At 38.1% G+C, this 24022-nt stretch overlaps 1 long non-coding RNA gene across 1 annotated transcript in view; it reads right to left on the minus strand.

Moving 5' to 3' along the window:
• Positions 1–24022, minus strand: part of LOC146762337 (uncharacterized) — a 40133-nt gene continuing 16111 nt past the window's right edge. Inside the window, exons 2-4 of the long non-coding RNA XR_014933870.1 lie at positions 1076–1242; positions 496–781; positions 1–238 (exon numbers count right to left, since the gene is read on the minus strand). This is a non-coding gene — a long non-coding RNA (uncharacterized LOC146762337). The remainder of the gene's footprint in view (positions 239–495; positions 782–1075; positions 1243–24022) is intronic.

The following is a 24022-nucleotide window of genomic DNA, read 5'->3' on the forward strand; positions in this document are numbered from 1 at the left end:
TGTGGACATGAATTTAATCTTTATATAAAGATACTTTTTATATACATAATAAGGAAAATTGCTGGCATTCCTAGATGTTTTGAGGATCGGATCCTACTTTGTGGGCAACAGTTATTACCTACTGAATTTACAATACCGCTTTTCGCCTACATCTACTCAAAGAATGGCTTGTAACAGTAGCACATAAGGTCTGTCCAATCTGATACTTTATCCTTGGCAGTGGCCAACAGAAGATTCCCTGTGACAGAACAAAGGAATAAGTGTAAAAGGAAAGCCATGCAGTTTATTTTTTAGCAATATTTAATGTTTTTGATATGCGTTTGCATGAACTCATGCAGATGAATGTTGAACCCATGTATAGTCTGATATTTGGCATAAGCAGTGGCAAAGCTTACTTAGCATTTACAAAAACTTCCATTTGTTGATTTGAAATCCTCATGTTTGGCACCTTAAGAGCTGTTTTTTACGTATCTTTATTACACTTCACATAGTTACCTTGCTTGAATAGCTGTCAAAGAGTCAGTCCTTCAATCTAATTGAAACCTTTGTATCTTCAGCTCCTCTGGGTTCCTTTACTGGATAAATGAACGCTGTTACAGGAGTTACAGATGTGTTCTCATTTGTTAAAGACTGATATTTAAGCCTAGACTCTTAGAAAAGGGCAGCAAGCGGGTTTTATCTTTGCACTTTTTTTCTCTGCTGCGTTCAGTCTGATGCAATATTTTTGTTGTCGATCTGAATATCCTAAGTTGGCTGGTGTCCACATGAAGACGACTTGTAGCTGTTCATTATTATATTTTGGAAAAAAAAACATTTTTTTTAGTAATATGTGTGAGCAACATATGTAAACATTTTGTGTGTGGTCAGGAAAATAATTCTACTGAGTGCGGATGGCTTTTATAAGAGCCAAATGCACATTTTTGGTTGTGTAGAAATGGGTCCGTTTCTGGCAGAAATGGGCAATGGTTAGGTAAATCAGTTTATGCAGTCTCCATTATATACAAGAAAAAAGTAAATGAGTGGGAAATTGTTACATTCAGCACTGTGCAAAGGACATTTTTGTTTGTATACATACCCAAGAATTTTGTTTCCTGTAAGGACGTTGCGCCTTCTGTTTATCACCTATGTGCAGAGTGCTTTTACCGCTGCTGAGTCACGATTTGCTGAATGACTGACTGACCTCAGCTTCTGCTTGGAGCTGGGAGACCTCTGCTGTGTATCAGGCGAGGAGTGTCAACGCCCCTTATTTGGGAAACGAAAGCATGACACAGCATTAGAGCTGAGTTCATTGGAAATGCTATAAGCAGGAGAGTGGAAATGCACTTATGCAGCTATGAAAAGTAAATCCAAATCTATCCTTTAAATCATTTACTGGTAGTAATGACTCATTGTTATTTAAAGAGAATAATAGTGTTCATTCCAGTGTGCTAAGCAGTTTTGCAGTGCAGTAATTCAGGGTGGATTTTGCCTGAATATTTAAATAATGCTAAACCTAAGGGATGGATGTTCCTCTGCTGGCTATGTTTTCTGAACAGAGAAAATATGTACATAACTACGGTGGTTAAGTCTAAATCTAGATAATCTTCAGTTTATGATAGCAATATGTAATCTATATTTAATAGTTTGTGAGGCCAAAATAAGCTACCAGAAACTGTAAGCATTGACTGCCTTTTCATAAATGTAGGAAGGTTTTACTGTGGAGCCATAAAATACATCCATTCCATTTGTTTGCCCTTCCTATGTGATGTTTTAAATTCAAATGTGTAAGCACGTATGGATTGTGGAAAGCAGAATCCGGAGTCAATTTATGGAAATATCTACAGCTATTACTTACCTTAAAATCCTTTAAATGGCTAGTTTGTATAGCTGCTAGAAGCATAATTAGCCCATAAACAGCTTCGTACTTCACATTTTGTTTAGCCATTTACTTTCTTTGTAGAATGAATAGGCATAATATTTTAACCGAGACTGAAACTTACCTTTGACCATTAAAGATTTTACTGTAATTTGTCATATAAGCCTTCCTCTTTTTGAGATTTATTGTACTCCCATGGTATGCAATAAACCTTTTTATGGATAAAAAGTTTTCTTACTGTGTTCAGCAGGGGAATAGTGGTTGTTGCTGTGGAAGTGCTTATTATGCTGTTCTTTTGATAGCCTTGTTCAGATTAAAACAAGAGCATGGCATGAACTTAAAGTAGTTTGGTTTTTTTTGAGACCCACCTCAGTTGCTGTAGTGCTGAGATGTCGCTGTGTGGGGAAGTTAGTACCTGAGCAGTGTCATTTAGTCCCCACATGTATGATCTTGTGCATGTACTAAAGCTTTTGCAGGACTAGACTTGATGGATTTTATGTTGCAGTATTTCTGATAGAATATAATTTAGTACTGGAATATGATATGATTTTGTTGTTGTTGTTGCTATACTAAGAAATCTTCACCTTTTTGTTGTTGTTGTTGTTGTTGTTGTATGACATGAAAAAGTAGCTGTAAGTTGTACAAGTAATCTGGAGTATTTAAAACTATTGGACAATTCTATAAATAAGATGTATAAAATGCATAGTTCACTTGTGGTTTGATCAGCACACTTATGAAACAACCTACATAGCTTACAACAGACTAGGAAATGAAAAACGTCTAATTGCAAACTCTTCTTTTTATTCCACATAAAGTATTCTTGCATGCGTAGATAAGCGCATGCAAACAAACATAACAAGCAGGTGATCTTGACTGCTGCTTATGAGCAATGAGGCTACAGGAAGTAATGTAGCACGGAATCTCTTCACCGGGAATTAGAGATCATTTATGATATTGGAAAATATCATTAAGTAGATCCAGTAATTAGTGTGGAAATAGATAATATTTTTAAAATGAGAAACATGCTTTATTATAGATTTTTAGAGTTAATTATGGCTAGTGGATGCTATTATTAAGCACATTTTGTTCCTCTCTGTTCTGGTTGCTAAGTTATTTTTAACATGTTAGTTTACAGAACTCCTCAAGGTCATGATCTAGGTCGGTTTAATTTTCTAACAAACAGCCCCAAATGGAAAAGTCTCACAGGGAAATGCTATGATAATGCCAATGAGAATTTGGCTATGTGAGGCAGAATTTAAATGACAGTTACTACATTGGTGTACTAGACACGGAACCAGAGAATGACTTGGGCTGGAAGGGACTTTAACCATCACCTAATTCCCCTTTCCTGGGTGCTGAATAGATATAGTGTATTTATTTTTTCATCAGTTCAGAAGTATTCTATAATATTTGATTGTATGTAACAAATGCCACTAGTTGTTGGAAAGAAACTCTGAGACTTCATTTCCAAAAAGAACTTAGAAAACATAAAAAATTAGATGAAAAAGAAATAATATGGCTTTCCTTTCTTTTAGAGAAGACATGTAAGGCAGTATTAGAGTATAGAGGATAAATGATCTGGACAAAATCGCATGAAGTGAAAGTGAATCAAGACAAACAATATTGCCTCTCTACACCTAGTCCTGTAGTTTCCCTAAGTGCAGGCAAGACATTTTTTGTTCCATTATTCTTTGCATGCTTTGCTTCTCACTCTAATGTCCATAAGCCAGACACCTGAGGTCAGATTAGTACCTTTCAAAAGCTGAGCTATTAGTATCTTGCAAAATACTGAGACCTGCTATGTCTAACACTATCTGCCTAGGCTTTGCTCAAGGCTTGCAGGCCCCTGAGTGCAGTAGCAGGTCTTAGCTACCCTGGCCGGCCTCACTGGGAACAAATACTGTGCTTTGGTTAAGCACAGATCCCATTCTTGCTTGCACTGTGTTATCTGTGTCAAGCTTTTGCAGGGGGGGGGGGGTTTGCTGGCTGCCTTTTTTGGCTGGACATTGAACCTGCACTGTCGTCAGCTATGTCTCCAGCCCCTTCCTGGCCAGACCTTGGACCTGTGTTACAGGTAGCCTTGTCCTCAGCTCCCTCCTCAGGAGCAGCTGACTGCACTGCCTGGATGCACTGCTGACCTGGGGTAATACTGTGCCTGGGACTGTGAAAGGTCCATGTCCCCGTCACCACCCAGACCCTGCCTGCGTGCCATGGGACTGCCCTATTGCTGGGGTTTTCTCAAACTCCTGGCACGTCCTCCCCTGTGGCACACATGGGACTCAGTGAAACAATTGTGCTTCTAGGTAGCAGAGTGGTGTAACTAGTCTGGCAGCACTGAGAACTTTCCTTTGTGGCTCATGGCATCCAGTTTCACCCTTCTCTCAGGTGCATGCAGAGCCGTTTTGCTAATTTTATGTTTACAAGCTACTGTAAAGTATTTAAAAATACTCCTCTATTCTTAATACTCCCCAGCTATTCTGAAAGCTTGTAAAGAACATCCGCTCAGATGGACCCCAATCCCTATACACACCTTCTGAAGCTCCTGACCTACATGACTCCTTGGAAGGAGGTCCAGCTTCATGGTAGCCAGCTGGATCTCTTTTGACAACTTTCAGTACCTGCATCAGATGTAAATATTTTCTTTCCCAAAGTTACACCATTTAAGGACTCCTTTTAATACCGTGAGGAATTTTGCATTTACGTAATATTATGTTGGTTGTAGTTCAAGACATTCAGTAAGAATTTGGCCCCAGTTCTCTAGTTAATAAAAGGAAGGTGTGGGAGTCTCTCTGTGTAGAGTCACTACAAGCTTCCATGGGTAAACAAAATAGTTTATTACTGAGTACTATACTTTTTTGGTTAAATTTTAGCTTTAGTCTGAAGTTCGAGTTGCTTATAAATCATGAGGAAGACAGTATTAGACTGTGATGATCTGTACTTGAACATGTAGCTTGGTTAATCTCTAGGTGATCATCTAAACCCCGTATTCGGGGAACATCCTTTTCATTGTAAAGTATATCTGAACTTTCCTAACCAGTATAAATCCAAAATCTAAATGTGTGGAACAACAGGAACAATGGTAAGGTTTTACATTATTTTCAAAGTATAGAACATGCCAGTGTATTTATTAAAACATCTTCTCTCAAGGTTTTATATTCCTTGTTATCAAATGATGTAAAAAGCAGCATGCTACCTCTATAAATTACAAGGAGGACTGTACAAATGTAAGCATTTGGCAAAGCGTGTAGGACTGTAGTGCTTTAGGATACTGCTTTATCTGGTTTCATGCCGCTGTACACACAAATACAGTCATACACGCTGCCATATGCAGATGATAATCCCCATACAAGAGCACATGATTATTAAAAATATATATATTCCATCTGTAGAAATTACAAATTTTCTTGTTGTTATGTGCCCAGACAATGTATAAAGTTGATGTAACCAATCTGTGACTCTTTATCAGAACTTATACGACTAATTCAGCCTTTTATCTATCCTTGGTTAATCATGCAAAAGCCAGGAACGGAGGAATGCTGAACTGGTAATATAATTGGTTGTGTAAATCTGAGTGGGTAGGCAGCTGGATTTTCTTCAGTCAGTTCTTCTTAGCCACCGTCTTTGATGCTGTAATCCATTTGAGCTGAGAATGGTCTCGGGTTCCAAACACACATTAATGCCATGATAAGAAACTCGTTGCAGAAAGGTTGTGCTACCTTGAGGTGTTCCTGCTCCCTCAGCCAAACTGGCAGAACTGATCATATGAAGTTTCCTTATTGGTTTCAGCACACAGTCACTATCTTTCTACGTTATTTTTAAACAACCCAGGCTATTTTACATGAAATGCATAAAGCATGCTCACATGTCTTTCATCAGCTCAGCTCTGGACACAGTACATTTTGCTAAATTTGTGATCACAAACATCTGGTGGCTGATAACTATTCATGCAGCTGGACTGAGTGCAGGTACATAGTGTGCTCTGCAGTGCAAAGGAGAGGAAGAAGAGAAGGAACACAGGATGATGTGATCTCCACCACTTTTTTTAGCTTCATTCAGTGGGTCACATGTAGCCCTAGATATCAGAAAGGGCAGCAGTTCCTTCGCAGACATGTGGACCTGAGGTCTGGAACCCTAGATCATAGTCTTTATGCAGAACATTAAAAACTTTTCTTTCTGTTGAAATATTACAATAAAAATGGTTGACCTCTTTAAAACTATTGAAGCTGCAATAGAGTGAAGGGAAGTATAATTCCTGTTTTTCTTCTGGTATTTGAACAAGTGCTGCTTATGCTAGAGAAATTACAGAGATGTAGGAAAAGACCATCAAAAATTGTTGTTTCTACTTCTTACTTTCATTTGTTGCTTCAACCAAATATCTTTAATGCTGAGCATACAGGCAAAATAGTTTCAGAAGTGTCCTAACAAGCTGACATAGGGTTTCCTAATGATACATGTAAATATAGTATTTTTCCAGGTCTTTAAATAAAAGAAACTGTGAGAGTTGTAAGTGATATTCTGGGCTTTCTGTTTTAATAAATATCCAATTTCCAGTGGAACTGAAACACAAAGTGACAAAACTTTGATGTTGCTGTGCTCTAGAAGTGATTATTTCTTCTTCTGACCCATTCTGATATATTATTGAGGAGGATATTTCACATTTCAGATGGTGTAAATACTGGCTGTGAGATTTTAAGTTCATTTATATGTGTATCGTTGTACAGAGACTTGTTCAACCAGTTACTTGCATTTTCACTTTTGGTTACTACAGACAAAATCAGAAATTCTATCTTGGGTAACTCTGGTTTGGTTGCTCTTTCTTTCTCCCCTTCCTTTACATTTAATATTCTCTGTTATTTGACATTTTGCATGCTTTTGTTTTAATGCCCAGCTCTCTTGCTTTGTGCAAAGAAAGCTACATTTTTTGTTGTTTAGTGAAATAATTGTGCTTATTATATTTTCTTACAGTTCTAACAAATGAAAATACTCTGATTGTATGGTACTCTGTAGGTGTAAGATAACAATCATATTAATTAGATGCAGATGTTGACTAACATCGGTGACTACCATATGATACAAGCTGTGCAAGGCAGATTAAGACACTGAGGCAGATTCCCTGTTACTATAATATTACTGCCTGCATGTTATCAAAGAATTTCATCCAAACTATCTGTAGAATCCTTCCCCTAAGTTTAAAAAACAAAATATGCCTTAAATATTTGACGCAAAACATGACTTTCTTTTCTCCTGCCAACTTAGACAATGCCAGAAAAAATAGGTTCAGTGACCTCAAGCCATGGTTAGAATTTATCTCTCAGTTGATGTAGAGCTGCATTAAAGAAGTCGTGGTGAACAGACAGGGAAAACAGCCGTTGAAAAGTTGGCTTGTCGGTCTTCTGCTCTCAAGGTGTATCCAGGGAGGCCTGATCTCTTCTTGGCAGAGGTGTACCTGCTGTGTTCTCAGAAAGAGGTTTCTCTTTCCAGCCTCTCCAAGGAATCAGTTCCATTAACTTCCCTCCTGATAGCAAGCTCTTTCTACTGTCTAACCTAATTCTCTCTTGTAGCAATTTTAGTCCACTTCAGTATGTTCTCTCTGCAGTAGCCTTCACACAATCTGAAGATCATTACCATATTTCCCCACAGCGGTTTCACTTGAAGATGAAGGGCTGGGTTGTTCCAATGCTTCCCAAGCTCAGAGAGCTCTGCCTGCTTTCCTCTGTGCTCTGTCCACTTGGTTCCTGGTGTTCCTGGAACTGATACTTTAGACTGGGCACGGTACTCCATGAACAAAGCCTTTCTATTGACACTTTTCCAGGATGGTATTTGCTTTTCTTGCAACCTGGTGCCATTGCTGACGTATGTGCAGGGTCTGACCTCTGATCCCTTGTGTGGAACTGCTGCCCAGTCAGTCCTTTCCCGTCTTGTCTTTTGCTCAACCAGTTGCTCTCAGGTGCTGTACTTTATGTTTCTCCTTAGTGAAATGTGTTCTGTTTTTTTAATGCCCATGTGCACACCCATGTGCGTTTCTGTAAAGTGTCCTCTGTTTCTTCAGCTCATCCTTCTGAATTCAAACCCTGCTGTCTTTGTAGTGTGTAGGTCTTGCAGCTCTTCCGAGCACTACATCCTTTGCAAAGCTAATAGGAGCTCTATTGATTCTGTTATGCAAATCATTAACAAAAATATTGACAAATGCTAAATCTGGTAAGTATTGTAGAACACAGGGAGCATGGAATGTTGCAATCAGTGATTTCTCATTACTGTGGCTATAGGACAGCCTTGGTGGGGACAGGACTATTTCATTGAGATGCCAAGATTTGGTAGAAGTAGGATGGACCTATGTCAAATCCCAGGCCTGGGAGCACTGAGTATCTTCCACAGCGCTGCTGAGGGAAGTCCTGTTGAAGGCTAAAGCAGAAAAGCAATAACCTGAAATATCTGTGCTGTTCACAGAACCAGGGATTAGCATGTAATGATGATGAATTTGCTATTCTTGATAACGTTTGTGCTTTTCTCCAAGGATAGATACAAAAAACACAGTCTGAGCTGAGTTGACATTATACTTTCTGTTATTTAGCTCTTCAAGTGAAAAAGTAGACATCCACCAACAAACATTGTAGAACTTTGTGCCTGTGCATTCTTGAAAATAGCTGCAAAAATAACTCAGACTTACTATGTATTAAGTATGGTAAAGCACAATTTCTGAGGCCAAACTTTCTCTACTGTAAGGACTTGTAGAAGTATTTGCTTATTTAATGCAAGGAAAGTTACCAAATGCTACACCCAATGTGTATTACATGGGTTCTAAATTACAGCCCTGCATTTCATGTGAAAGAAATAAGGCAAGGAAAAATAACATTAAAGAATGATGTGCCAGCCAGGTAATTTTCCCTTAAGATATAAATGATTCAGAGAGGCTGATTCTTGATACTGTGTTACTAAGTCATCAGCAGAGCAGCCTGGTATAAAGTAATGTTTTGTTTTCTATTGCTTTACGTAGTTGTTGACTGAATGACTCTGCATTATATCAGCAAAATATAAACAGAAACACTTCCATAGTAGCTCATACATTAGAGTAATTGATAGGTTATTTTTGCCACTGAAGAGGTCCAGCTCCAGTGCAGCCAAATTTTGAGGAAATGGGTCAGGATTTAGTCAATACAAGAGCAGCTCAAAAGAGAGCATAAAGTTACCTAATCGGTAACACATGCCCGGAACTGAAACATACTTATGGAGGAAAGAGCTGGAGAAATACAAGATGAGAAGATAAGGCAGCGGTCTCTCCATGGTTTATTAAAGTTTGGAAATGTGCATCCTAAGAGACTAACTTGCCACGTAATTGTGCAACTTTCATTCAAAGTTGTTATATTTAATTTCAAGGAGTATTGTCATTTGAAATGAAAAGTTAAAACATGAATAGATAATTTTAATTGTAGTGCTTTACAATGCAGAAACAAAAGCTCAAAATTTACTTAAAAAAAAAAATAAAAAAATTTCTCTCTGTTCTTTTAGTCCCAAAAGGAGGTAAAAAGCCAAAGGGGTAGGACACTCTTAAATTGTTTCATCTGGCTTGCTCTTGAGTAACACATGCTGTTCACTGACTGAAAATAATCAGTCAGGATTGACCAATGGTTTAGGTCTGAGTGTGACAGCCAACATGAAACAAGCCTACATGTGGCAGCTGCCATTACACTGAGGGGAAGGACGTTCTTGGCTTCTGTCACTTGCCTGCTTTCTTCTAACCAGAAATTTTTGCCCCTTTCCCTACCCCAGACTCCATCAGAATTGAATGTCTAGTTACTCATTAACAATATCTTGTCAAAATGATTTGAGTGAGTTTAAATACTTCATAGTGAGGGATTAAAAAAAAAAAAAAGTGTCTGGATCAATCTTGACAGAACTGGGTTAGAGGAGACAATATCTGCAATGATGCCAGCAGATGGGAAGGTGCAGCCATCTCCCTCGGGATGGGTTGTGAGGTCTGAAGGAGCAGCCTGGGTATGTCTGTGTGGGTACCTACTGACACTGGATCTACCATAGCCAGAGGAATCTGCCTGACTGGGCCTCTCTTTAATCCTGCCCTCGCCTTCAGTACATTTCTGAGTTAACAAATATGTGTAAGGTGATCACAGCATCAGTGAAACAACATTACAACGTCTGAAGAAATAAGCAATCACAAAAAAACACAGGAATTACTAGCTGTACTTTGCAGACTTTGGGGGTGAGGAGGAGCAGCTTTGTAACCTCTTTAATGCTGTGGTTAATTTGACTTTGGAAGTTACAGTTGCTGTTAAATTCCTTTTCTTCTCACCTCCACTGAAGGCATCAGGAAGTCTTCACACCTCTCCATTGCTGTTTCTGAGCCACAGGAGGATACATTTCAGGATATCAGTCTGTGTTACAAAGATAATGTCAACTGAGGGAGTCCTCCCTCCTCCCATGTTCTTCTGTTTGTCTCCCATTGCCACCCCTACATCACTGTACTTCAGGCTCACTGGGTCACCTGAGACTTTCCACAGTCCACTTTCTTGTGGAGCACACAGACAGACCCATGGCTATTGCTGGGGAGGAAACAAACCGGTGTGGTGAAAGAGGAGAAGTCCAGGCTTCTGAAACTGGTTTTGCTCCTGAAGCCAATGGGAAGTGAAGCAACGATCATTTCTCATATTATTCAGGTAGAAATACACTGAAACATTCTAGAAATAGTTTGGAAGAATGTACAGGTGATTGAGTGCAAGTATGACAAGTTCAGTGTTTTTTTTTTTAGGGTGCATAGTGTGAGAATATTCACACATTTGTGCTTTTCACCATGAGAAAACAAGAGCAACCAAATTTTGCCTTTGGCTTTAAGATCCATAGTACACTGCAGTGTGATATATTTAATCTAATTACTGTAGCCATTTACATTTGAAAATTTCTATTTATATGTGTAAGAAATAAAGTGTTTACTTATCATTTTAGATCCTGTAGATAAACTGCTCCTTTTAAAAACCAGCTGTTATTTTGTCATTGTCCAGAAGTGCCAGCAACATTACAACATCATTCTTTAGTGAAAGTCATGTGTCATTTTGGTTTGAGTTTTAAAACCTGTATTGTTTGAGCACCCTTTTGTACTGTATCCTCCTGTGTTTGTGAACAGAATCCCAGGCATTTGAGAACAGGGACAATATGAGCAACAAACAGTTCTTCTGGATAAGCACTGATTTACAGAATTCCTTGTAGGCAGGTTGCTTGCAGTTAACAATTCAGAAGACTTCAATGACCCTAAAAATATTTCTAAGAAAATGTTACTGATTGTAATAATGACTGTGCATGACTGTACACAATAAGCATGAATGCAAGAGGTGAAGAGATCAACAAGAGTTCTCAGCCACTCTAATTTAACACAGGAAGCAATGGTGAAAGTCTAAGGTTAAGCTGTTCAGTTAAAGCCAGAACGGAAACTGGGGCAAGAAAAAGAAAACATGGTGTCATAAAAATGATGACATCTGTATTTACACTAGGAAGATGACTCACAGTACAGTTGTAAAACCTGGGTACAAAAAGTTCTAATGAATTCTAGAAAGTAAGGCAGATTTGGTAATTGTGCCATATTTTCACCATAAATATATCATTTTCTCCTTCTGATTAAGTGATCAGGCATTCAGATAAAGCATATGATAAATCACATGCTTAGAATACTCAATGTAGTTATGAAACATAGTAATGTGTCAATGAGTTCTCTTCAGGGTAGGTAGAGGAGGGCTTTACTTTAATGAAGGTATGTAATAACAGTAAGAACTGCGTAGTTTTGAGGGAAAAGGAAAGCAAGTTCTAACTTGCTTTAATCTAGAATACATCAACTGGTTAAAACAGCTGAGGGAGGTGTCAAGAGTGTATAGTTTCAAGCGAGTAGAAATACAAATGCTGCAAGGAGTTACTTTCTCTGGCTTTGGATCATTAAAGCTCTTAAGCACATTCTTAACTTTAAGTGCAAACATTCCCATGGCAGTGATTGGGTGGTGACTCTATTGCTTGCAAGATCGGTTCTTAAAATGTTTATTTTCTTTCATTATTTTGCATATGTTTGGCAGGTTCTCCCTACAACAAAGCAGCAGCAAGCTGCTACATGTCCCTTTTAACTGTGGGTACAGAGGAATTTACAATGTCAGCGTTCTGTAGTGTGTTGTAAAATCTGTGCCACTACCTCAAGTCTTCTCCATAGATTTATTTGTAGCACAGAAATGCTGAGAAACAAACACAATTCAGTTAAGGGGAGTGAGAGAAAGGGCTTTTTTAATCATCAAAAGACTTTTTTTTTTTTTCTTTTTTTTTTTTTTTTTTTTTTTTTTTCTTTTGTGAGAAAGTTCAAGGAGCCAGAGCCACGTATCACAAGAATTATTACCTCACTTGTGAGGTTGGGTAACTAATTAACAGAACTGTATTGTGTACTGACTGGAGTCCTGGCATTTGGTACACGAAAGGAACCTCCTATGAAGTTCATAGAGAAATATTCTGGCTGTCATCTTTGTGAAGAGAACAATCTGCTTTTATTTCTCAATAATAAAGCATTTTGAGATTATGCAAGTTCACCAATGCAAGATGGTTATTAACTGTTTAAGTGACAGTGCAACTACTGCGTGTTGTTTTTGTTTAAGTTCTTTCTGCTTCATTTGTAATAGATTTACAATTAGTTTGCACTTACAGCCTCCTCTTTGCTTCTGGTGACGAAGGAACAACTTTTCACATGTATGCAGGTTACAGCCTGAATTATGTAAAGTATCAGTTCCCTTAAATATTAGTGTAGCCTCTGTCTTTATTCTGTGTTTGGACAATGCTTAGTGAAGTAGAATAACATCCTCTTCTCCATTGTTTCTGTTGATTCTGTGTCTTGGGATTTTGACAGGAAAGGGGCTCCAGTTTAAAGCCAGTTGGAGTTGGCAATTGAGGGTTTTAAGAATGCCGACATTTTATCACAGAAGTGACCAAAGCAATGAGTCTGCGTGTGGGTCCAAGATTTTCCCCAACCTTCCTTTGAGCAGTAGTTCTGGTTGCAGATAACTCTAAAAATTGCAGTTCATTCTGACCTTCTTCACCATGGCTTGTTTGCAGCATCCAGACAGCTGAGATCTGCTTTGTGCCACGGACTTCCAGGCAACTAAATAATAGACAGTTCCTGTTTTAACACTGCTGTCAGTAATAGGGAGTTTATAACTGTTCTTTAAGAGAATGTAAGTGGAGAATAGAGTGATGTGTTGTTGGATGATGCTACCAAAAGGTAAATTCCAAAATCCACTTGGCATCTGGCAGTGACTCTGCTGCAGTATCATTTCTAAATGTATACATACGCAAAAATAGAATGTGCCCAGAATTAATGCACATCTCCCCTTTTCTCTTGCCTGCATTTTCAAAGCAGTGTCAAGTGGGCAACAGTGCTTGTGTCTGCTTCTGAAAAAGAGTGCTTAGTATTTGTACTGAGTATTGTATTGATACCTATCTATGTAAAATATTTCTTTCTTTTTTTTTTTCCTTAAAGAAATTCCCATTAATTGTTTACAGCTAACTCAAATTTATTCAAAAAGTGTTTGTGATACAATTTATAGGAATTCTTTTTGATCTCTGGGTGCTTCCCAACTGCTGAACTGTTTATGTGTTTTGTTAAACTTCACTTCTTACTCTGATCATCACTTCGTGTATTAACATATGCATGATGAGTGGATGCAGAAAGGAACATGAAGACAAGAAACACATTCAAATATTCATTTGAGTGAATACTTTGTGAAGGTTTGATCTGGTGCTATTCAAAATGCGGTGCTTCTGAATCAGGAGCAATAAAGTCACAAGAGAGAGCGCTGGAAGTAATCCATGGACATCCTGTTCTTATTAGAAGTGGGCTAAAGCGTTCTGACAGATTTCAAACCTGCTGAAATATTATTATTATTGTTATTTTTACTTTTACACCAGCATTATTGGGTGTACATCTTACTTATCTGTCTAAGGGTGACTATGAAAAAGGGAGAGGACAGAAATACATTTGGTGAAAAATAGGGTGAGAAAAGAAGCAGAGAGCTGACTGTGTGAAGAAAGAAAGAGACACCCTGGGAAAGCAGCAGAGAAAAGGGAAAGAAAAGAAATCCTAATTTTTTAAAATATGACTCCTTAGAACTGAGTCTGTGCCAAACCCTGGTCTTGGAGGCTGCTCTGTCCTTAATACATTGCACATGATTGTCTGTAGCTAGAAAAACATTTTTTGTGGGTTTTAAAAAATCAAATTACCCTTATATGAAATAAAACAAACTATGAGTTTTTATGGCAGAGTAAAAAGAAACCAAATTCATTTTGCAAGCCTTTAGAGAGTTTAAAAATCCCTTAGGCTCACAAAAAATCAAACTCCTTAGAGCTGAAATATTCAAATATTGTAGGAGGCACAATTGACTTAATTCCATTTACTTTAATTAAGTTTTCATCATACTCTTTCTACTTAGTTAACTGTTTCTTCTCTCAAGGCATGTTTGTATCAAGGGCAAGATCCGCAATACCATATGGATACTTCCTGTGCAATCTCGATAGACGTTAAGTAAGGAGACTGGTTATAAAACCTGTGTAACTTTAAAAGCTACAAGACTGTAGGCAGTTTGGTATCTCTCAGGAATGCCTTTCTGCTCCCTATATGAAGTATAGACCTCTAGCTTAGCATCTTGGCAGACCAACGAGGGTCTGTTTTCAGATGCCACGCTGCCTACCTAAGCTTATGACACTCAAATCTGCAATGGCAACTTGTCTTCTACAAAAGTGATACCTGTTGAGTGCATGACAAAGCTAATGATGTACATGGAGTTAGGTACTGAAACAAGGTGAGTGAAGCCTCTGATAGTCATTAGAGATATCATGCAATTGAGTGAAGGTAAGAATGGCTGTCCAGGATCATGACAAGAACTGACCCAGCACTGCTACTTAAGTGGCAGGGAGGCATCATGGTCCTGAAGGTGATTTCCAAGGTTGAGCCTCATTCCTTGCATTTCTGATGACCTAACCACTGCAAATCCTGTGATTTAGGGAACTTAGCTTAAAATTTGTGACGTGAGGTACTGTATATGTATAGTCTGTTGAATAAAACTACAATCTCACTTCCAAACTCCCAGTGTCTAGAGAAGAACACAGTAAAAGGTGGTCAGATTGCAGCTTAAATCTGTATCAACTTGGAATATCTTTGATGTTCCTTGTAAGGAATTGCACCCATTTCATGAAAACTTTATCTTTCAGTTCTGTTTGAATTCTCATTTGGAACTTCATTTGATATCCCCTGCTCTTGAACTGGAAAATTCAGTAAAACATTGGTGCCAGACTGCCTTCTCCATGACACGACTTTACACACTTATGCCACATCCCTCCTCAGTCATCTGTTTCCCAGACTGCAGAGTACTGATCTGTTTGATCATTTCCTTGTATGGAAGCTGTTGCAGACCTCTGACCATATGTCTTACTCTTTCCTAGTTTTTCTGTGTCACGTGCCTTCACTGTTGCTCTATAGAATAATGTGTAGTTCATTTTTCTTAGGATACATTTATATATGTATGTACATATATGTGTGAGGCTATGTAAATACTTGCGATGTTTTTCACCTGCACTTCTACCATGGATGTCTTCTTCCACAGATCTGTTTATTTATGATTGTACTTGGACCAGGTTAGGGAATTTGGGTGTCACAGAGTCACAGAACTGTAGGGGTTGGAAGGGACCTCTGGAGATCACATCCTTCCTTCCAGGCCAGTATGTGACCCCTTGACCAGAGTCACACAGTCTCTTTCTCATTAAATAATGACATCAGCAGTTTTACCATGTACAGTGCAGCTGCTCCAAGGCACTCTTACTGCAATGTGTCTCCAGCTCTACTGCTTTAGGCCATCTCTGAGACAACAGAGCTCATGGTCTATTTGGATTTGAGCGCTGGTTGTCCTTATCATCTTTAATTTCTTAGCTGTTGTAACACTTTTTCTCTTCCTCCTCCAAGTGAAATAGCAGCTGTGATACTTCCTCAAGTGCTTGTTCCCATCTATGTATTGAATGTGTCCATATACCACAGTGTTAGTAAGCATGCAGAGTGGCACTGCAGGTTTTAGAGGACATGGACTGCAGAGCAATTGCTGTTGCATGCGGACAGTGACCTTGAGCCCCCTACAGACAGGTACCAAATTGTGTTCCAACAACATTGCTGACAAAAATGTAGGGGAGAGGATATTTCAAGATCCACAGTTTGTGTTTAAGTGTTTTATGTCTGCTTACATCCAACTTAGATGCCCATGATCTCATGAGAAGCTATTTCTTAGCCTCCTTACACATTAGTATTTCTATCTTACAGAAGTAGTTGCCCATGCGAGGTGGGTGCATGGACACAGTAGACTCAATATGCACTGTTACTATCTTATTTGGGACTAAGCAAGTTCACGGTTTAACTGAATCTGTAGTAGATGTCACTGAATTGCACAGAAAGTTGCTGATAAGGTATTCCATCATCACAGGAGCCTACCACATACAGCGCTTTCAACCTGGATGTGAGGTCAATAATGTCCTCAATGCCAGACATAGGAGGCAGAGGCTACAGTAAGGATCTGTCTCTACAGTTTCACAAAAAAACTAATATCCTTGCTTAACACATCGGCTTGGGATACACAGTGATTTTCACTTAAGCCATGAGCACTCAAAGTCTTTCAAAGAGCCAAGAGGTGACACCTGTTTTCCTGCATCCTAGTATAGTAATTGGCCATCAAATCTTTTTTGGTTCAATACTCAAATCTTTTGGAAAAATTATTATCACTGTTCTTATACTTTCTACTCTTCTCCTGAGAATGAAACAAATTCTTCCTAGGGAAAGAAAGAGGTGGGTAATGATGGTTTGTGGAGCTGGTGAAGATAATCTTTCGGTGACTTGTCTATTCCTATAAGCACCTTCAAATGTTATTGTTCTCCATGGAGTAGGTTTATAAAATAATGGGTAAGACATACTAATTATTCTGTGAGCTGTGACCCCTTACTCTCACTTTACAGAGTAAGTAAATCAGTTTTGCTAAAACTGATAGCAAGATAGAGAAGGAGCTTATTTCTTACCTCAGTAAAGGAAGAAAGAAAGAGCATAGAAGTTTGTCTCTGAATTTGCCTGCTCAGTCTGCAAACATGATGATTTGTAAATAAAATTTTTGGGTGATATTTTCTCTACAAATGCAGAAAGTTCTGCAACCATGTGCTACAACACACTGTTCTGTTCAGCTGCTTGAAACAAGTAGAGCTGATGTTGAAAGTGAATATAAAAGCATCACCAAATTAGCTGCATAATGTCCAGATCAGTGTACCATTCTATGAGCAAAATAGTGGGTGCTACTCTTCTTTGAGTCATAGCTACTGGTTGATCAATGTCAACAGATATCTTAGTTCTCCAGACCAAGCTATGAAAATGCCAAGGTTAGATTTTCTTATTTGATATTTCATCATGAAATTCCAACTAGACTGGATTTCCCACAGGGGATCATAAACTAGAAATACAGATATATCTGGGAATAACTTTAGTATTTCATGTAAAGGAATACAAGTGTTTTTCTAAATACAAATAATTCCCAGTAACATCAATTTCACCCACTTCATTTATTATGGTCTGTATGAACCTCTTTGTATGTATGAATACAGAATAAAGAATTCTACTCTCAAAGCCCTGAAAGCTCTGTTTCTAGACAACTCATCAGGAAAATGCTGCTGACAATAATAATAATAATAATAATAATAATAATAATAATAATAATAATAATAATAATAATAATAATAATATATATATATATATATATATATATATATAATATATATATATATAAATATATATATAAATATATATATATTGACCCATTGTCTCTTTATCCCCATTTAAGTGACTGGTGTTGACATCACTGTCCAACTATATTCATGCACGGAAGATTTTACTTTGCTTTACATCACTGAGTAGCTGTGCCTACACGAACACTGTGGCTATCATGTTAAAAGCATGTGAGATGACCTGCCCAAGTATTCTCTTGCTGATTCCTCTTTTCTGGAGTGTATTCACATAAATGTTCCTTCTAACTTCCTTTGTTTAGTAATGTATAAGCACTTACATCCTGCTATTGAAATTATTTTTGCTTATAGTTGAACTGATGTCATGCATCGTATGAATTAATATAATGTATGTAGGTACTCATGGTTTTTTTTAGCTACTGTTTTATGAATAGTGAAGAATGAATGAGGACGTATCAAGTTATATAATTATTGATGTCTGCCTTGAGCACTGTAACCTGTTAATGTCAAAACATAAAACCTGCATGGTTATTACTGCATAGTAAGTTCACAGGAGTAGAAATACTCCAAACGCATTGAAATATGAAGAAAAGTATATAATGAAAAGTTATTGTCAGCTATATTAAAGAAAATTGTAGTTGATTTAACTTAGTGGTATGTTCATATCTGAAGTAAGAAATGCATTAGTTTTGAAGAAATTCAGCCAGAGCTATTTTATAGTAGAGAAAAATCTTGAAACATAAATTGTACCATTTGTGGGTCAGATTTTTTTTGTTTTCTGTTTAGAGCCACCACTTAATGATTTGTGAATTACATTCTGCATGGTGTATTTTTCATTCTGCTGCCTGCAAAACAAGAATTGTTTTTGTTTGTACAAAACAACAACAACAACAACATCAACAACAAAAAAACCCAAATCCTTAATCAAAATAGCATATAATGTAGCTCTGAAGCAGGTAAGGATATAATACTTTTTTTTTATTTTATTTTTTTTAAACAATTATCTGTTTGTTAAACAATAATGATTTTCCTGTAGTTTTGTGTCTAAGTATCATTTTCTCATTTTCCAGAGATGCTTCTTTACAGTGCTGTTGATTCTGATGCTACTGGAGTTTCAAAAAAACCCACTGCTGCTCATAAATAGAAACTTATTAAGTGTTATAGTTCCTACTGAAGCTGAAAATAAACTCTCGTTAGGTTCTAACGTCTGATGTAAGGAATCATTAAGACCATTTAATGATCCTATGAATGACCTACCTTTCATCTGAGAGAACTGGGAAAAGGCAAAGGCAACACAGTTTGTTTTTCTACTGCACCCCATTTGTAGGCAGCAATACTGCCGATGAATGTGCAGTAAAAAGAAACAAAGTCTGAAAGTTAATACCACAGGCGCCAAACACATGTCTGTGAAAGAGGAATGCAACCAGACATCTCTACATGCAGTGCATTAATTCCTAATAGGCTTCTTCTGTTTAACAGAGGTCAAGTTATTGGATGGAACAGAATCCAGTCTCATACAATGTGCATTACCTTCCTTAATATGTGAAGAGTAACAGCATGGATGTGTTTCCTTGTTACAATTAATAGAATCTCAGGATCATAGAATGATTGAGGTTGGAAAAGATCATCTAGCCCAACTTTCCAGTTACTGCCAATATGGCCCACTTAACCATGTCCCTCAGTACTATGACTACTCTTGTAGAATCATAGAAGCAAATGTCCTTCCACTTGTAACACGGGACAATTCAGTAGGTCAGACCTATCAGAGCTCTCTACATGGAAATCTGCCTCTTTTCTTTTTTTTGACAAACAATTCTCTGTGTAAAGTGCTGTGTGCCTGAGAACAACAGAAGGATGAGATGCTGAGGAGGACATGTAGGGAATGGATGTTGAAAACTGGTATTTTGTTCAATGTAGCACTCCTTCAGACTCCTGCTCCCCTTCTTAATTGCTGATGATGGGATGGGAAACAAATTGAAAAGTCTGGTGTCAGACAGCAGGACATGATATGAGCTTGCTGCAGCCAGCGGTGGGTCCAGGCTGGCAGTGCCCAGGCAACAGTGCAGAATGGAGCCGAGTCTTTTGGGACAAATTTTCTGTCTTAATTTAGATTAATTTAGATTTTAGACAAATTTGTATGGCTGTTTTTGGATACAAACAATCAACTGTGTAGCTTATGATTGCAGGACTCTAGTTAGGTTGGTCAACATTCCTCTTGGTTTCTAAAGTCATTTTTATCAACTAAGAACTACAAAATTTGCTCATGAAGCTAAATTTACACCGGGTATGAACTTTAACAGGTAGTGCAATATTATTAGATTAACTTTTGTCAAGGGAAGCAACACTGAAGAAGGACAGTAGAGCCTGGAATTTCTCAATGCCTTTGGTATCCAAAAATGCAAATAAAATCAAAATGATTTCTGCTTTAGTAATTCATTCTTTTTTTCTTTCTTCCCCCACCCCCCCAAGAAAAAATGCCATGTACTGTGTGAATTTGTATTTTGATGATATTTGATGATCAGATTTCTTTACAAATATGTAATTAGTGCGTACAGCTTGTTGTTAGCATAGTTTAAGCATTACAGACTTCTCAAAATTGTGATGATTATTTTCCTTCATATTTCCCCCCTAAACTCTCCAGAACTTCTTGAGAATCCTAAATGGTGATGAGTATAATATTTTTCTGCTCAGGCCATTCTTGAAAGCACAGTATTTGTTATGATTAAGTGAGAATAAAAGTTGTGAAGAACGTCTAATAAAATTGTGTTTGCACTAGAGCATTTGAGTCTGCTGAGACCTGTTGACTCAGACCATACCATAGATTGTGTAAATTTTAGGAGAGGAAGAGAAAAGCAGGTTCTGGACTTTTTACCTTTTTCTCACTCACTCGCCACCCGTTTGGGTGAAATTTGTTCTAAAGGTGCAGGATGTGAAATCTCTAGATGCTCAGAAAGACATATTTTGGTGTTACATAATGAAATCTGATGTGTGGAAATGCCCTTCAAAGGCTATTTCCTTCCTTTGAACAACACATGTTATCATCAACTATTTTTGATTATCCTGTGAGTTATGATCCTGTCAAAGCAATGGGCTCTGGTTACAAATGTTCCTTTATGCGTCGCAACAGACGTAATCGTGAGCATGACTTGGTCTCTTGAGTTGAATATGGTGCCACCAGTGGCACTTGCTGGCATGGTTCTTGACGAAAAGCTGGGTCAACACTATGCTTGTAATGTTTTTGTTGCTCAAAGACAACATAGTAACTCCTAAAATACACAGATTGGAAATGTGAGAAAAGTGGAAATGACAGATGCTCAATCAACAATAACAAAATTCTGTTCTTGTTTCTTGGCTACCACAAATGTATACATGGAGAAAGAGTGCAGAAGTCTTTTGGGGCGGCAACTCAATATACTGTAGTGATGTGTCTGCAGAAAAATAATTGTGCTAGTCAGTAAAAAAGTGAAAAACTTAAACATAGGAACAGCGGGTTTGAAATAGATTCAGTTCCTGATTTCCACCTTCAAATGAGACTACACAGTACATGGTGTTTATATTTCTTCAGTAGTACAAGGAGTAGGATAAGTTACTATGCTTACTTCCATGTTCCTGTAGCAATCTAAACAGTTTAATTCCTTTCTGTTCACACTTTTGTAAGAGTTTCCATATTTTTCTTTTGCCCTCAGGCTATGTGTTAACCTATTTTCTCTCTCAACCTACATTTGTCTCCAATTCCTTTATCTGCATTGTTCCCTTTGCTGAGTTCCTTCCAATCTGCAAATGTCATTCCAGTATTGAGGTATCCATATCTGTATACAGAGTCATACAAAACAGATCAGTGTATCCTACTTCTGTACCAGCACTACTGAATTATAAATTTTTAAGCTAATAAACATCTTGACATTCAGTATCAACTCAGTCTTTTCTACTAAGGCTGCTCTTTCTCAAAGGTTTAGTGTTATTATTTCCCATATATGTATTTTTTTCTAAACTGAATCCCACTCAGTCTTTTTCAACTGCTTTTTTTTTTTTTTTTTAATCTTATGGCTTTATTTGTGAACACTGGTTTAGTTTTGATCTTTATCTGGCATCTCATCACTGGAAAAGCAGCCTCCTTTGATGGAATCAGTTACTAGCTCTAGACTTAAAACCATTTCCAAAGAGAAATTCACTTCTGCTACTCCTTACTTCCATGTTTTAAATTAGAAAATGAGGTTCAGCAGAGCTTCACACTGACTGGTGGGACAGTCACAAACCACCTCCAAATTCGGCATCTAACTTTGTACTACTTTCTGTAGTCAAACCAAGGCAAAGGCCACTATGCAACTTAGAAGAGAATATGGAAAAAGAACAACTGCTCCCAGATCTGCATGGGCTTCTGATGCAGCAGCGAGAGGTGACACATCCAGGTGTCAGTCAGAGCCCTTGCTTGCAAACTGATCCTGTCCTTCCAAGATGATAGAAAACAGCCCCAAAAAACCACCTGGACCACATGCTGGCAATTGGGCCAGCACCACCCTTGCCGAAGAACCACCAATCCCCCCACAATAGTGCAGGTGTTTACTGTCAAGGGGAAAGCCACAGGCACAGGAGATGGCTTTCCTTGGAGTCACAGCTGTACGGTGAAATACACCCCCACACGATGCAAGCATGGCCACCAACCTCCAAATGCAAACCTCCTTCCTTTGATTTAGTGCTTGCCTCAGATTCTCTCGTATGCAACAAACAAGTTATTTACTCTAGTAGCTGGAAGGGAAGAAAGAGGTTTTGTGTTTTCCTAGGTGTTTTGGTAGTACTTTGTTATTACGGTTGAGTGGGTTTATGCTACCTAAATAAGCAGAAATATTCCAAAATAACCTGGTTAACCAAGTAGTTTAGTTAGCTCTTCAGTGAAGATTTAATTTAACTCCCCCTCTCTGAGCAAAGTTTTTTCTACAAATTAAATGACCCAATTCAGTTTCTTGGTTGATATTTTGGGATAGCTCAAATCACAAAACCCACAAGGAAGCACAGAGCATTTGGCTGTAGGGCTCATTGCCCCCCACCTCCATGCTCCTTGCTCTGTGACCACCAGGATCCTCCCCACAGCACTAACAGCACAGTGGATCCAGCCTTGCGTTGTCTCCCAGGCATTCCCCTTCTTGGGAGTGGGGAGAGCAAGCCTACATTTTGCTTGGATGCTCAGACTTAAGGACAGAACAGCCACTCATATCTGAAGAACTGTTTTCCTACATTCTGGATTCTGACTTTGTTGTATGGAATAAGGATGATGCAACTGCTCAGAAATGTTGAAGCAAAAGAACAGTCTTTAAAAATAATTGCTTCCTCCCTTGGTAAACTGGCTACTCTAAGTGCTGCAAATAGTTGTAATTAATCCTTAATACAAGTTACTGTATCTGTGTTACATTGTTGTGTTTACTTAGATGTAAAATACGTTATTCTTTACAAGGTAATGACATAAATCCACTTCAGTCTCCTTGACAGGCATGGGCAGCTCTAAACCAAAACATTAGGGGGAGTGTTAAAAAGCTAGCAAGATGCCAATATGTTAATTAATTAATCATAGGCATGTTTCAAAGCATTCTTTACACATCAGGTGGGGCTCCTGGGCTATTATGAAATGCCAAACCTCCCTCAGGGCTTTGAGGATTGCACTTCTGAATTCCTCAGAAGTTCAGGGAAGTAAAAGGGTATGTTTTTAGTGTGAGTCACTGAAGTGAGGTTGGAGATAAAGATTTCTTATTTTGTTTTATATTATGAAGGAGCAATAACCAACTAGCATCTTAGGAAGGAACAAGGTGGAAAGCAAAGATGAATTTTTCCAAACTCATGAGCCTATTGTTCTAAACTCACTTAACTTTTAATTTAAACTTCATTTTTCTTGACTCACCTTTAAGTTCAACCCCCTGGTACATATCAGCCAACCTTCTTGCAAGTTCTGGGGAGAAACTTACACTTATTCTTTGTGCCATCTCCTCATGTAGTAATGGGTAAATGAATATAAGTGCTTTTTACCGCTGAGTACCAAATATCCTTGTTTTCTCCCAGCTTTTGGCTGTGGGCCTAGGAAGTACTTGCATAGTATCAGTACAACTCCATAACTCCAGTGCATCTCAATTAATTTCATTCAGTTTCAGTGGAACTCTGGACTGAGCGTGAAATATCATGAGATTTGAAGAAAGAAGGAAACAAGCAAACAAACAAACAAAAAACAGCAGAATTGATGACTGTAGGTAATTTATTTTATACGTTCTTTTAAGCCACAGGTGCCAAGGTGACACCTGGGAGGCATCCTTGGACAGTTCAGTTAGATAGCTGGATGGGCTGGAGTGTGTCAGGGGCCCAATAAGAGCTCTCAGCATGTTGATAGTTTAAAGT

Source organism: Coturnix japonica, chromosome 1 (assembly GCF_054131305.1).
Source record: "Coturnix japonica strain WE chromosome 1, WE-NBRP24, whole genome shotgun sequence".
Classification (NCBI taxonomy): Eukaryota; Metazoa; Chordata; class Aves; order Galliformes; family Phasianidae; genus Coturnix; species Coturnix japonica.